Source organism: Artemia sp. Qi Xiang Cuo, chromosome 5 (assembly GCF_049724085.1).
Source record: "Artemia sp. Qi Xiang Cuo chromosome 5, ASM4972408v1, whole genome shotgun sequence".
Taxonomy (NCBI): Eukaryota; Metazoa; Arthropoda; class Branchiopoda; order Anostraca; family Artemiidae; genus Artemia; species Artemia sp. Qi Xiang Cuo.
Window position 1 is genome coordinate 7,604,661 of NC_142798.1, and position 14,341 is coordinate 7,619,001.

The following is a 14,341-nucleotide window of genomic DNA, read 5'->3' on the forward strand; positions in this document are numbered from 1 at the left end:
GACTAACAAAAATCAGCACGTAATAAGTTTCACGAACAAAAATATGCATGCAATGAGTTTTATGAATAAAATCAGTTTTGCGATGAGAAAAAAAATCAGTGTTCATGTTTCACGAAGAGAAAAAAACAAAATGCAGCAAGTTTCACGGACAAAAAAAATCAGCACTCAACAAGTTCCACGAAACAAAAATCAGCAGGCAACAAGTTCCATGAACATAGTCAGTTTTACGAGGAGCGAAATTAATATGCGAGTTTCACGAAGAGAAAAATTAACATGCAACAAGTGCCACGAACAGAGATCAGCATTCAACAAGTTCCACGAAAATAAACCAGTTTCACATCGAGAAAAACTCAATATACAAGAATCACGATGAGAAAAATAAACATGTAACAAGTTCCACGAACAGAAATGAGCGCGCAACAAGTTCTACTAAAAAAACAGCAAGTGTCAAAATCTCTGAAGAAAATCAGTTTCACGATGAGAAAAATCAATGTACAAGCTTCGTGAAGAGAAATATCAACATGTAACAAGTTTCACGAACAAAAATCAGCATGTGACAAATTCTATGAACAAGATCAGTTTAGGAGAAAAATCAACATGCAACAAGTTTTTAATGACAAAAAAAATCAGCTCGTGACAAGTTCCACGAACAAAAAACAGCAGGTAACAAGTTACATGAACAAATGTACAAGTTCACGAAGAGAAAAAACAACAAGCAGCAAGTTTCACGAACAAAAGATCAGCATTCAACACGTTCCATAAACAAAAATCAGAACCCAGCAAGTTCCATGAACAAAGTCAGTTTCACGGGCAGAAAAATCAATATAAAAGTTTTCCGAAGAGAAAAATCAATATGCAAGAAGTTTCACGACCAAAAAATCAGTACGCAACAAGTTCCACGAATAAAAATTGGCACCAAACGATTTGCATGAACAAAGTAAGTTTCATGATGAGAAATATCAACAAGTTTCGCGAAGAGAAAAAGCAACATGTATGAAGGTTCACGGAGAAAAAAATCAGCTTGCAACAAGTTCTACGGACATAAATCAGCATGCAAAAAGTCATGAACAATAAATCAGATTCGCGAGGAGAAAAAATGTACAAGTTTCATGAAGAGGAAAATCATCATGCAACAAGTTTCACGAACAAAAATCAGCACTTAACAAATTCCATGAACAATAAATCAGCACGCAACAAGTTCCATGAACAATAAATCACTTTCACGAGGTGAAAAAAATAATGAACAAGTTTTATAAAGAGAAAAATCAACATGTAACAAGTTTCAGGACCAAAAATCAGCATGCAACAATTTACACGAACGAAAATCAGCATGCAATAACTTTTATGAAGAAAAATTAGTTTCACGAGGAGAAAAAATCAACTTACAAGTTTCACGAAGAGCAAAAAAAGCAGTATGCAACAAGCTTCATGAACCAAAATCAGTATGCAACAAGTTCAACGAACAAAAATCAGCAAGCAATAAGTTCCATGAAGAAAAATCAGTTTCACAAAGACAAAAACAAATCAATTTACATGTTTCACGAAGAGAAATAAAACAAACAGCATGCAAAAAGTTTCAGAACAAAAATCGGCAAGAAACAAGTTCGATGAACAATAAATGAGCAGATAAAAAGTTCCATGAACAAAATCAGTTTCGCGAGGAGAAAAATCCATTTACAAGTTTTATGAAGAAAAAAATCAACATGTAGCAAGTTTCACGAACAGAAATCAGCACTCAATAAGTTCCAAGAAAAATAAATCAGCACGCAACGAGTTCTATGAACAAAATCAATTTCACGAGAAGAAAACTGAATGTACAAGTTTCACAAAGAAAAAAAAACATGCAACAAGTTTCACGAACAAAAATCTGTATGCGAAAAGTTCCACGAACAAATAATCCGCACGCCAGAATTTCCATAAACAAAATAAGTTTCACGATGAGAAATATCATTGTACAAGTTTTATGAAGAGGAAAATCAATGTACAAGTTTCACGAAGAAAAAAATCAACATGTAACAAGTTTCACGAACAAAAATCACCATGCAACAAGTTCCTTAAGTGTGATAATACAAAACAGAGGGTGCCACATGCTAGCCATTGAGTGCCACTGACTTGGAATTGCCGTGGAGCATTACAATCTAACAATGAAATGACAAGCTTCTGCTGTTCAGATAATAAAAAATGGTTATGTTTGTTTACAAAGTTGTTTTCGTGGGGGAAAAACTTTGAAAAACCCCTAAGGTGTGATAATTTGTGTCAGAGGTGTGCCATTTGCCAGTCATAGATTACCACGGCAGCAGCCACATGCAAAATCTTGGAATTGTTGGAACTCGGAGCGGAATTGGTGGAATCGGAATTGTGGAAGTGGGGAATCTGGAACTGACGAAACCGGAGCCGGAGTTGGAGTTGGGATCGGAAGGGCATAATGAGAGTTGGAGTCGGTTGAACCGGCATGGAAGCCAGTGAGGTGGAACCGGGGGTCAGAAGTGGGGGGGGGAGCGGAATTGGTTATGACCTTATTAAAAAATATATCTTTAAATGTATTAGGAATGATGAGGTGGTGGTAGATGATGCCCTTGGATCAGTAATAGTGTGACACGGTGGCATGAATTGACATGGTGTATCAAGGGGGGTTGGCTTATGAAAACATGAATTAATGGATTTAGTGCATGATTTTTAATAAGAAAATATCTGGAAAAATTTCTTAGGAATTCTGAATGGGTTTAATTTTCTTGTGCATATAATAATAATAATAATAATTTATTATCCGGCAAAATCAAACAAAAGAGACGGAACACACAAAAATACAAGAAAAAGATAAACAGGACAAATATACACGAAAAATACAAAATACATAAAAATACAAGTTTTAGACACAATGTAATACTCACTAGCCGGAAAATACTGGTTGAACCATAGAGAAAACAAAAACACACTGAGTTCTACTGGCGGAGGATTTCAAACCACGGATGGCTTTTAACATTATTATTGAACTTTGAGGTCTGATTAAGGATGGCTGAAGTTGGGTCTGCTATATTATAATTCCTAATAAGAAAAGAATTTCGGGACCAAAGCGGGAGACGAAGTAGAAACTTAGCATATTTAAGGAAAACAGATCGAGGTATACGTTTATCGCACTCGGGAAAAATTCTGCAAAAAGGAATCAAATGCAAAAAATGGGGGAGTGCAATTGTATTATAAAGATGAGCTAAAACTTTTCTGTTGAACTCAACTTATTAGAAACAATTGTACTATATGGAAAACCCATTCGCTTCTGTAGATGGTCGATAAGCAATCGACGGGTTGTTTTTAAAGTTGAACCGATAGGAAGGCCAAGGTAAGTAATGAACTGGACTGGCTTAACATTTGTATTTACAAGAGCAATCGTAAAACCATCGAGGGTTGATTTCCAATTGAAAAGCAGGATTTCCGACTTTTCTGCGCTAAACTCTAATCCGAGCTGCTTATAATTATTCTGAAGGATGTTATAGTTTTCCTCTATACCCGAAACAGTGCGACTCGAATTGAATATATCATCCTCGTATGATAATAACGAAACATCGATACATCGCAGGACACAAGTTGTTTTACATCTCTCTTGCCCTCGGATTATTGTATTATTAAAAACAGTAGGTGAAGTTATTGCCCCTTGTCGAGCCCCTTTTTTAACCGGGACAACAGGATTATTTTTTATTTTATGATCCGGATGCTGATGCGAGAGCTTAAGTTCGGCTTTCAGATTTGCATACATATCTTTTAAAGGAAGAAGGGTTCCTTTTTTTACACCGCACTTTCCCATATCCAATACCAACTCATCATGAATCAAAGAGTCAAAGGCACGTTGAACATCTTACGCCACGAGAGCCAAACTTTCTCCAGTTTTCCCGGCATCAACGAGAATAGATCCTACGGCAGACAACGCATGGCAACAACACAGACGCGGCTGGAATCCGAACTGTGAGTCCGGGCTATAACACTTATTTCGGACTTCATCAATTATCAAAAGCTCAAATATTTTACAAAAAGTTGTCGAAACCGTGATCGGCCGAAAAGACGAACATTCCTGATGAGGTTTACCTTTCTTAGGAATCGAAGTTAAAGCCCCAATACAAAAATATGTAGTCAATTATTCCTTCATCATATTACTCTGTTATTTCAAATGATTTTCGTCACCGGAATAGTTCCGTCTGTTCCGTCTATCCCCAGGACAACACTTAAAACGCCTATCCCCCGGGCTCTGGAGGGAGTTTTTTCATATAATTTTTGAACAATATCCAAAAAACTGACTATCTCAAAATTTGTAGCGGATAGGTTTGGGGAAAGGCGTGGATTTGTAGCGGATAGGCGTGGGGGGGGGGGGGGGCTAATTGCTCTTAACTCTCTTGACTCTTAAAAATTGAACTAGAACTTTCAATTTACAATCAGATGAGCCCTCTATGAAGTTTATACGAGCATCCCTTTCATAAGAACCATACATCCCCATAGGGCATAACTTAGAACGCCTCCTCCCGGGCCCTGGGGGGTTGTATTGACACCGGAGTTTTTCTTATCCGACCTTTGAACTATTTTTAACAAAATGTCTATCTCAAAATTTTCATCAGATGGGTTTGGAAAAAGAAGGCATGGGGGAGGGGGGCTAGCTGCCCTCGGATCTCTTTTGACTATTCCCGGAGTTTTTTTTATATGGTTTTTGAACTATTTTTAAAAAAAAAGCTATCTCAGAGCTCTTATCGGATGATTTTGAGGAAAATAGGGCGTGGAGGGGGGGGGGGCTAGGTGCCCTCCAATCTCTTTGACTCTTAAAAAGTGAACTAGAACTTTTAATTTCCAATCAAATGAGCCCTCTTTGAAGTTTATACGAGCATCCCTTCCATAACAATCATATATGCCCCAAGGCATAACTTACAACACCTGCCCCCGGGCCCTAGGGGTTGTGTTGACACCGAAATTTTTGTTATACGATCTTTGAACTATTTTTAAAAAAATAGCTATCTTAAAATTTTCATTGGAAGCATTTGGGAAAAACTGGTTTGGGGGGGGAGGGAGCTGGCTACCCTCCAATATCTTTTGACGCTTGAAAAGTGAACTACAACTTTCAATTTCCAAACAAATGAGCCCTCTCTGAAGTTTATATGAGTATTCCTTCCATAAGAACCATATATGCCCCCAGGGCATAACTTATAACCCTTGGCCCTGAAGACTGTGGGGGGAGTGTCCTGCTGAAATATATAAGGTCCCGAACTTTCAACTACGTTGAACAAAATGGCTATATCTAAATTTCGATTGGATGTGTTTGGGGTAATGGTGCGCGTGGAAGGGGTGTCAGTTGCCTTGGAATCACTTTCGACTATTAAAAAAGGAACTAGCCATTTAAATTTCCAATCGAATGAGCCCTTTCTGAATTTTCTGCGACAACGCTGTCTATATAAAACCTTATATGCCCCAAGGCATAACTTACAACTCTTGCCCTGAGGGCTGTGAGGGGGTTGTCATCCACACAGACGTAATTTCCAGAACTTAAAACTACGCTGAATAAAATGGCTATCTTAAACTTTTGATTGGATGTATTTGCGGAAAAGGTGGGCGTGAGAGGGGGGTTAGTTGGCCTCCAATCACTTTCGACCATTAAAAAGGGCACTAGCTCTTTGAATTCAAATCGAATGAGACCTTTTTTAAGTTTCTACGACAAAGCCTTCTATAAAAACCTTACATGCCCCCAGGGCATAACTTACAACCCTTGCCCTGAAGGCTGTGGGGGAGTGTCCTCCTCAAAAACATAATTTCTGTTCAAAAATAAACTACGCTGAACAAAATGGCTATCTCAAATTGTGATTGGATGTGTTTTGGAAAATGGTGGGTGTGGAAGGGTTCATCCAATTCCCAATTGAATGAGTCCTTTTTGAAGTTTCTACGACAACTTCTTCGATATGAAGTGCCCTGCTCTAAAAGAAAAAAATAATTGTGCCAAAATCGTTCTTATATGGCCCCCGGGCATAACTTAAAACCCTTGCCCTGAGGGTTGTGGGGGAGTGTCCTCCTCAAAAAACATATTTTCTGTCTAGAAATCAACTACGCTTAACAAAACGGCTATCTCAAAATTTTGATTGGATGTGTTTAGGGGAATGATGGGTGTGGGGGGGGGGGATAGTTGCCCTCCAATTACGTTTGACCCTTAAAAAGGGCACTAGGACTCTCGATTTCCAATCGAATGAGCCCCCTTTGAAGTTTCTACGACAACCCCTTCCATATGAAGTGCCTCTGGAAAAAAAAATAAATAATAATAATAATAAAACATTGGAGCCGTATGACCTTTACTATAGGCAACGCTATAGCGTTGCCTCTGATTTCATATTGGACTAATAGAATTTATGATATAGTGTAACCGCTTGTATCGTCGTATTCATAGGAATGAGTGCTTATACCAATTTGTCAAAACTAAAGCTAAAGTTTCTTATATTATCAAATAATATTAATAAAATTAGATGTATTTTAAACGTGTATATTCTTACTTATCAAAATTAAAACCCATGTTCCTTAAATGATCAAATGTTTATACTAAAATCCCATGTATTTTAAACGTGCGTCTTCTTATTTCTGAAAACTAAAACCCAATTTTCTTAAATGATCAAATATTTAATTGATAGTGATAAATTTCACAAAAATACCAGATATTTTGGTCACATATGCAGTGACTGTCATCAGTTGTTATATTAACTACTTGTTGTTAACTAGTTGTTTGATAGTTTGATTAGAAATTACCCAGAAATTCGAGGAAGTTTGAAGTTTCAGCGGGTTGTGCCCAAATTAGCCCCTGCCTTCAACCCTAAACAACTCAAAGCCTATTTATCATATATAAAATAATAAGTACAAATCTATTTTATGTGTTCTAAAACAAATACTAATAATAGTAATACATTTTTATTACCCATCATAATGAACAAAAACACACAACTGACAAAAGTAAGATGAACAAAACATGACACAAAAAAATGAATTCAAAACTTAACCATTGACAAGCCTATAGAAATACATTCAGGTAATTTTGCCACTCTCGAAACGACTCAGTTCTTCTTTGGATAGCATCTAAGCTGCTAGTAACTCCATGTCTGGTTGATGCAGTGGTTTTGCTAGTCCAAAGGGGCAGTTAAACAACGCTTTCTAATACTTTCTTAAATGCTTAAACAAATCTAATATCAACAATATCACTTTGAGTGAAAAGTTGCCAAATAGGCGAAAGAGCAAACGCCTGCAGGACTACGAAGGGTTTCTATCCTAGTACAAATATCCTAGGATATATCCTAGGACAAAATAACTAAGCGAAAGGTTTTTAAAGATATCATAGGATAACGCAATTAGCCTTAAGCTTTCCTACTCTTTTTGGCAAAAAAAATATTTCAACACAGTTCGTGTTGTATGCAAATCTTTCCCAATTGATACTCCAAGGTAAGATAGGTGATCATGCTCATTAACAACATGGGAACCCAAGGAGAAGCAGACTGGCTCTTAGCTACGGCGATTAAAAACCAGGAATTCAGATTTACTCTCATTGAACTCTAGTCCAATATGATCGCACTCCTCCGACAGTGCACTAAAAGACTGTGCACAGTGCACTATTCCAGACTGCGTTCGGCTAGCGTTCAGAACACCATTAAGTTTATTTGCTAAGGATACATCAACCCTCTAAGAACAAATCATAACCGTTTTATATTGAGGTTCAGGAATGCTATAATTCAACAGAGGTGGAGAAGGCAGAGATCCCTGTCTCATACCTTTCATAATCTAGACTTGCGAAGTAAGTTTAATAATACCAGGCGATACATTAATCTTGAATTTAGTGTTCAGTTTCCTATACACATCTTAGAAAGCCTGTACAACTGAAGAATTTACTTCACGTTTGTAAGCTGTCAGTAGAATGTGGACATGGATACCGAGTCAAATACTCTTGAGACATCAAGACCGGCAAAACAAAGTACTTCATCGTTTTCAGCAGCATGGCCAACAAATTACCAATAAGATGATGTACATGATCGCGGGCAACCCCTTTCTTAAAACCAAACTCATTATATGGTGTATATCACTTCATCGTAATTTTATCAAAAAACATTAATTCAAATGAACAAAGAGGACTAGTCAGAAGGTTTTCCCTTTTTAATGACAGGACTAATTTGACAGGACTTTTTAATGACCCTTTTTTCGTTTTTAATATACCATTGCTAAATAGGTGTGGCACCAATTCAGAGCAAAAAATTGTTTGATAAAGCAGTGTCAGGTGCTCAACTAAAGACGGGAAGCCAGCTTCACGATGCTTAGCGCAAACGCCACTGGAATTCTTTTTACGAAGCTTTGAAATACAGGGTCTAGGAGATTTCCCCCCGAGAGAATCCCCGCTGGTAAATTCCCCCCGGAAAACACCCCACGTAGGAGATCCCCCCCGAAAATTTCCCCCCATAGGAGATTTCCCCCTGGAAATTTCCCTCCGTAGGAGATTCCGACCCTCCTAGAAGATTCCGACCCTCCACAAGGTTCGTGAAACTTTGAGACTGAAATTGAAATCTCTTAATTTAATCTCTTGATCTTCTTAATTAAATACCATAATTAATATTTCATAGCAGTTAACCACCCCGGATTATTCCATTCGAAAGCTATTTAGGCTCCCTAGCTGTGCCATACTGGGTCAGTTTATTTTGTTCGTGTCACATCAGAAGTACGTAAAGTTTAGTCAAATCATGGAATATTTCAAATCGACGCGTGGAGTGGACAAGATTGCCTTCGAAGGGTTCGTTTATACGAAACAAAAAGACTTAGTGGCTGGAGTGGTCAGTTTCGAATGCGAGTTGAGATGACAGACGAAGGAAAGGCAAGGCAAAGATCAAGGTGAAGGATGGTGCTTTGGTTGGGCGTTTGAACGAACATTCACATGCTCCCAACCAGTCTAACTTTCAAGTACAGGAACTCCGCCACCAGATGAAGAGGAAAGCAGCCGAGACGCTTGAAACCCCGCAGCAGATTTGAACCCGGTCTATGGTCTGGGTTATCTGAACCCAGTCTATATATCTGAAGGTAAGCGTCTTACCATTTCTTCCAACTATTTCTGCAACATGCTCATAGCTTGGGACAGGTACACACTCAGTCATATGGATGATGAATTTGCAGTTTCCGTCCAAATGCTAGCTGCTCTTGCATTCCCGCCCATTTCAGAAGTACATTCTGCGTTCACAGCTGTCGTAGCAAAACTTACTGACAGTGTGTTTGGGCCCATCATCACCTTATTGGAAGATAACTACATCGGTAGAATACGTGGAAGTAGGAGAGTACCTAGCAACTTTCCGCCCCGTGTCTGGAATATGTTCTACAGGGCGAAAGATGAACTCCTCAGGACAAACAAAAATGTTGAGGGTTATCATAGAAGACTGCAGTCTTCAGTTTTGGCTCATCACCCTAGCCTTTGGAAGTTCTTGGACATCCTCAAGCGCAAACTGGCACTTAACAGGGCGGTTGTGATTGAAGCAAAGGTGGTACAATCTAGTGAACCAATTAAGAAAAATTATAGGGATTTAAATGCCAGAATTCTATGACACATGGAAAACTACGGGAACGTCGGGACGTTGGAGTACCTGAGGCTTATTACAAGGAATATTAGTTTTAAAGTGTAGCGTTTTAACCGTGTATGTATTACCGTGTATAACCAACTATTTACATGGCAATTAAAAAGTGTATTCCACTCGCTCTTATATTTTAGGTGCCGAGAAAGAGAAGGATTTTGCAACAATTTTCGACCCATGGGCGACATCCGATGCAAATAAGTCTGAGGCAAGGGTAGTCTCTGGTGGCAATTATTTCCAAGAGGGAGGAAGAATTTTCAGAGGGGAGAAATGACCGGGGGGGCATCTCCTACGGGGGGAAATCTCCTACAGGGGGGGAATCTCCTACGGGGGCAAATTTCCAGGGGGGAGGGAATCTCGGGGGGAAATCACCGGAACCCAGAAATACAGTACTTACAAAGTAGCACTTATAACACTGGTGTCATCATTTGCAAGTCCAGAGGGTAGACGGTACATGAGATAAATGAAATCAAAAGTTACATTAATTTTCACATTTTCTGACCATATAAATTCATTGCTTATCCAATTGCTTAGTTAAAAGTAATTAAATTTTGCTTCAATTACTTGTTGCAGTAATATTTTAAGGAACTATTATGTAATTTAGAATACAAAATCAATAAACACATTTAACATTGAATAGATCTTAAATGATATCTTGTAAATATAAAATATATGGTAAAATATTCCGATAAACCAGCAAAAAGGGCCAAAAGCGAATTTTTAGGAGGTCTTCAGAGCTGTAACGAAATTTTTCTAAGAATCTTAATATATTTCCCCATGGTCTTTTTGGTTATTCTATTGCCTTTCTCGCTTCTAAGTAGTGAAAATACTCTGGAACAGAGAGTTTAACAGGACCTCAATATTTCCAATAAAGGAGTTGTTACTGCTCCCTGCAATTTATAATGTCACTCTTTGACGATGGAGAGGTTGCATTACAGTGTGGTTCGACAGGGAACCTAGATAGCATTTAATTAAGAATTCGCATTTTTTTTTTTTTTACATGTTTTTGCAGTTTTTTTTGTAGTTTCTAGTTCTGCGAAAACCTGTTAGCAATAATAATAGCAACAGTAGTTGCTACTTTTGTTACAAAACTTACAGTTCGTTACCACGAACTGTTTGATAATCTGTTTCGACAGGGAGCCTAGATAGCATTGAAATTAAGAACTCCCGTTTTTTCATTTTTTAGCTCCTTATAGTTAGTAGTTGTTTGTAAATTAGAAAATGTGTATATATTAATAGCATTATAGCATTATACAGATAGCATTGAAATTAAGAACTCCCGTTTTTTCATTTTTTAGCTCCTTATAGTTAGTAGTTGTTTGTAAATTAGAAAATGTGTATATATTAATAGCATTATAGCATTATACAGATAGCATTGAAATTAAGAACTCCCGTTTTTTCATTTTTTAGCTCCTTATAGTTAGTAGTTGTTTGTAAATTAGAAAATGTGTATATATTAATAGCATTATAGCATTATACAGATAGCATTGAAATTAAGAACTCCCGTTTTTTCATTTTTTAGATCCTTATAGTTAGTAGTTGTTTGTAAATTAGAAAATGTGTATATATTAATAGCATTATAGCATTATACAGATAGCATTGAAATTAAGAACTCCCGTTTTTTCATTTTTTAGCTCCTTATAGTTAGTAGTTGTTTGTAAATTAGAAAATGTGTATATATTAATAGCATTATAGCATTATACAGATAGCATTGAAATTAAGAACTCCCGTTTTTTCATTTTTTAGCTCCTTATAGTTAGTAGTTGTTTGTAAATTAGAAAATGTGTATATATTAATAGCATTATAGCATTATACAGATAGCATTGAAATTAAGAACTCCCGTTTTTTCATTTTTTTAGCTCCTTGTTGTTTGTAAATAAGAAAATTTGTAGTAGTAGTAAATTTGGCTTTAAGTAATTGTAATGTAATAATAAAGTTATAAAAAACTATAGAATAATTTAAAATACACAGAGAGAGAAGAATTTATTGAAAAAAAAGTATATCAACAAAAACTTATTGCTACTTCCCCTAAAAAGCGAAGCTTGTCTGTTGGGGAAGTAAAGAAAACAAAATCCTTAAAACAAAAAGAACTCTTGGCCACCGACACCACTAATACCACCAAACTAATCAATAAATACAAAATAATATCATTTATTGTACTTACTCCGGGAAAATCATATCAGTAGAAGTGACCCTAAAGCCCCGGTCACCCACCCCTGCTGCCATCTACAATTTAGTTTAATGCTGACGGGACATAATTTATTCAAGGATTATCGATCGAGTCTAATGTGGGTGTGTCAAGGTCAATCGATCTGTTGTTGTTTGGCCACGTGCGAATGACATGAGGGATGATTTACATAATCGATGGGTGAATTATTGATTCACAAGCGTGGGGAATTATGAAACAATATGGTCATAGAGTCCCTAGGGAGACCACGTGGTTAATGGGGTCAATGACCTCTTTTTCCAACATCGATTTATTTGTTGTTTATATGTGTAATAGCTCCGGGGCGAAGGTTGCACATGCGCATTGAATTCTAACGGGAACAGTGTTATTGATCTAGGACTCGAGGGGGAAGTGAATTTCCGAGAAATTGATTGCGAAATCGAAGGGGAAGTGAATTTCCGAGAACTTGATTGCGTAATCGAAGGGGAAATTGTTGATTCACGAAGGCGAAATTAAGAAACAAACATGTCTTCTTTAATCTGTGATTTACATAATCGCTAGGGGAAATTATTGATTCATGATGGGGGAATTAAGAAACAAACATGGCTTCATTGTTGTTTGGTTAGCTTAACCAGAGAAATTGATTTACATAATCGGCGGTGACATTGTTGATTCAAGAAGAGGGAATTAAGAAACATTAAGGCTTCTTTAATCTTTAGGCCTGAGGGATTTATTTATTATTGTTGTTTTTGGACAAGTGCATGCTATGGGTGAATGTCAAGGTGTCCTGGAATAGGAAACAGTTAGATCACATGTGTCCTTCTCAGCCAATCATCGAGTCGGATACATCCTCCTTCTCAGCCAATCAGAGACCTGCTTACATATGATTTTCCCCGTTACATAACAATTCACCCTTGAGATTTTGTATATAACGGGTGTGCAATGTGATTCAATTATCAGAAAGTATTTTGACGCTGTGTAAACAACAATTGATAAATTTGATGAACTTCAAGCAATGGCAACTTCAATTTACCATGTACGTACATTTTTTATTTTCAAACGAATTTACCCTGGCCCTCCGCCCATCTAGAGGTACAGCTCGATCGGCCCGCACGCCAACCGTGTGTTCCCACGAACAATTAAATCCCAAGTTCATAAGTATCCTTCCCGTTCTCTGTAACGCTCACTACCCCCCCTCCCTCCACCATGTTTTAAAAACCCAAATTCTCGCAACAAGAAATACTTATCCTTCCCTCTATATTTCCAGCTAAATCCCCCCCTCCCTCCATTTTTTTAAAATCCCAAATTCACAAAAAAAGAAATTATTTTCCGTCCCGCTTTTTTTCCACCACAATGCGCCCCCCTCCCCCAGTGTTTTACAATCCCCAATTGTGTCCAAAAGTAATTCCTTTGATTCCCTAGAATTTTCCATCGAACGCCCGCCACCATTGTTTTACAATAAAATTATCGCAAAAATAAATAACATTTTGATAAATTTGGCCTTTCTGTAAGCCCTATCAACTTCTGCATATCTCTTAGCTATTAACCCAATATTTTTTGACAGTACATTTCCGCAGGTTTATAATTACTTGATAGTCCCCTCTTCCGATGTGTTTACAAATGCGGCGGGCAAAGGGATTATTCTTCTGTCAAATTAAAACACTTTTAAGCAATAATTAGAATTGTAGTTTCGTAACCTGTATAGAGAAGAGAAACAGATTAAGTTTAACAATATATTTAGGGCATTATGTGAAAGGGGGCAATACATCGCTTCTAACAGCTTCATTGTATGTAAAAGTAAGGGGGATTCTGTGTATAGACATGTACGCCCATTGACAAGAAAACTAATGTGTAAATTTATAATTTTTTCAAGCCTTCAATAAAGTTTCTTTTATATTCCCGGGTGTGAATCCAGGATTTTTGTTGGGGGCTAGCCATTTTATTGGAAATATAAAAGATAATTGATTCGCTTTCGATTGAATAAAACGCATGATTAACTTTATGAGAGGTTAGACTTAATTTTCCTAAATTTAGGGGGAGTGAATATGTGTTTTTTGATTTCTTAGTGATAAACTAAACAAAATAATGTTTAATAATTTTCTTTCTTTAAAAAGGGGCAAATTATTTTGATTTGATTTTTCTTCTCTTCTTTAAGGCAAATTATGAAGAATTTGTGGACACTACATTGATGAGACCTATGGCTGGCGCAAATAGCGACGAATGCGTGCCCCCTCCTTCCAAGAAAGCGAGGGTCAATACTGCGCCACCTGTCATGCAATATGATCGCTGGTCAAAACCCCCCAGCTCCACACTACCGGCCCAAGTGCAGCCACCTGCACAAGCCACTCTTAATCGAGCCACAATGGTGTCTGACCAAACACTAAAAACAGAGTGGGTGAACAGCTTCAATGCCGAAGCCCCACCTATACAAGCTTTTTCAAGGGGCTCAGAAGCTACCCCGGCTGCACAAGTCACAGCTCCTAGACAAGAAATTAATGTCACTAATCCCTTCACCCTCCAACACATGGTACCTGGACCTGGCCCAGTCACACAAGAACATAGCAACGCCACC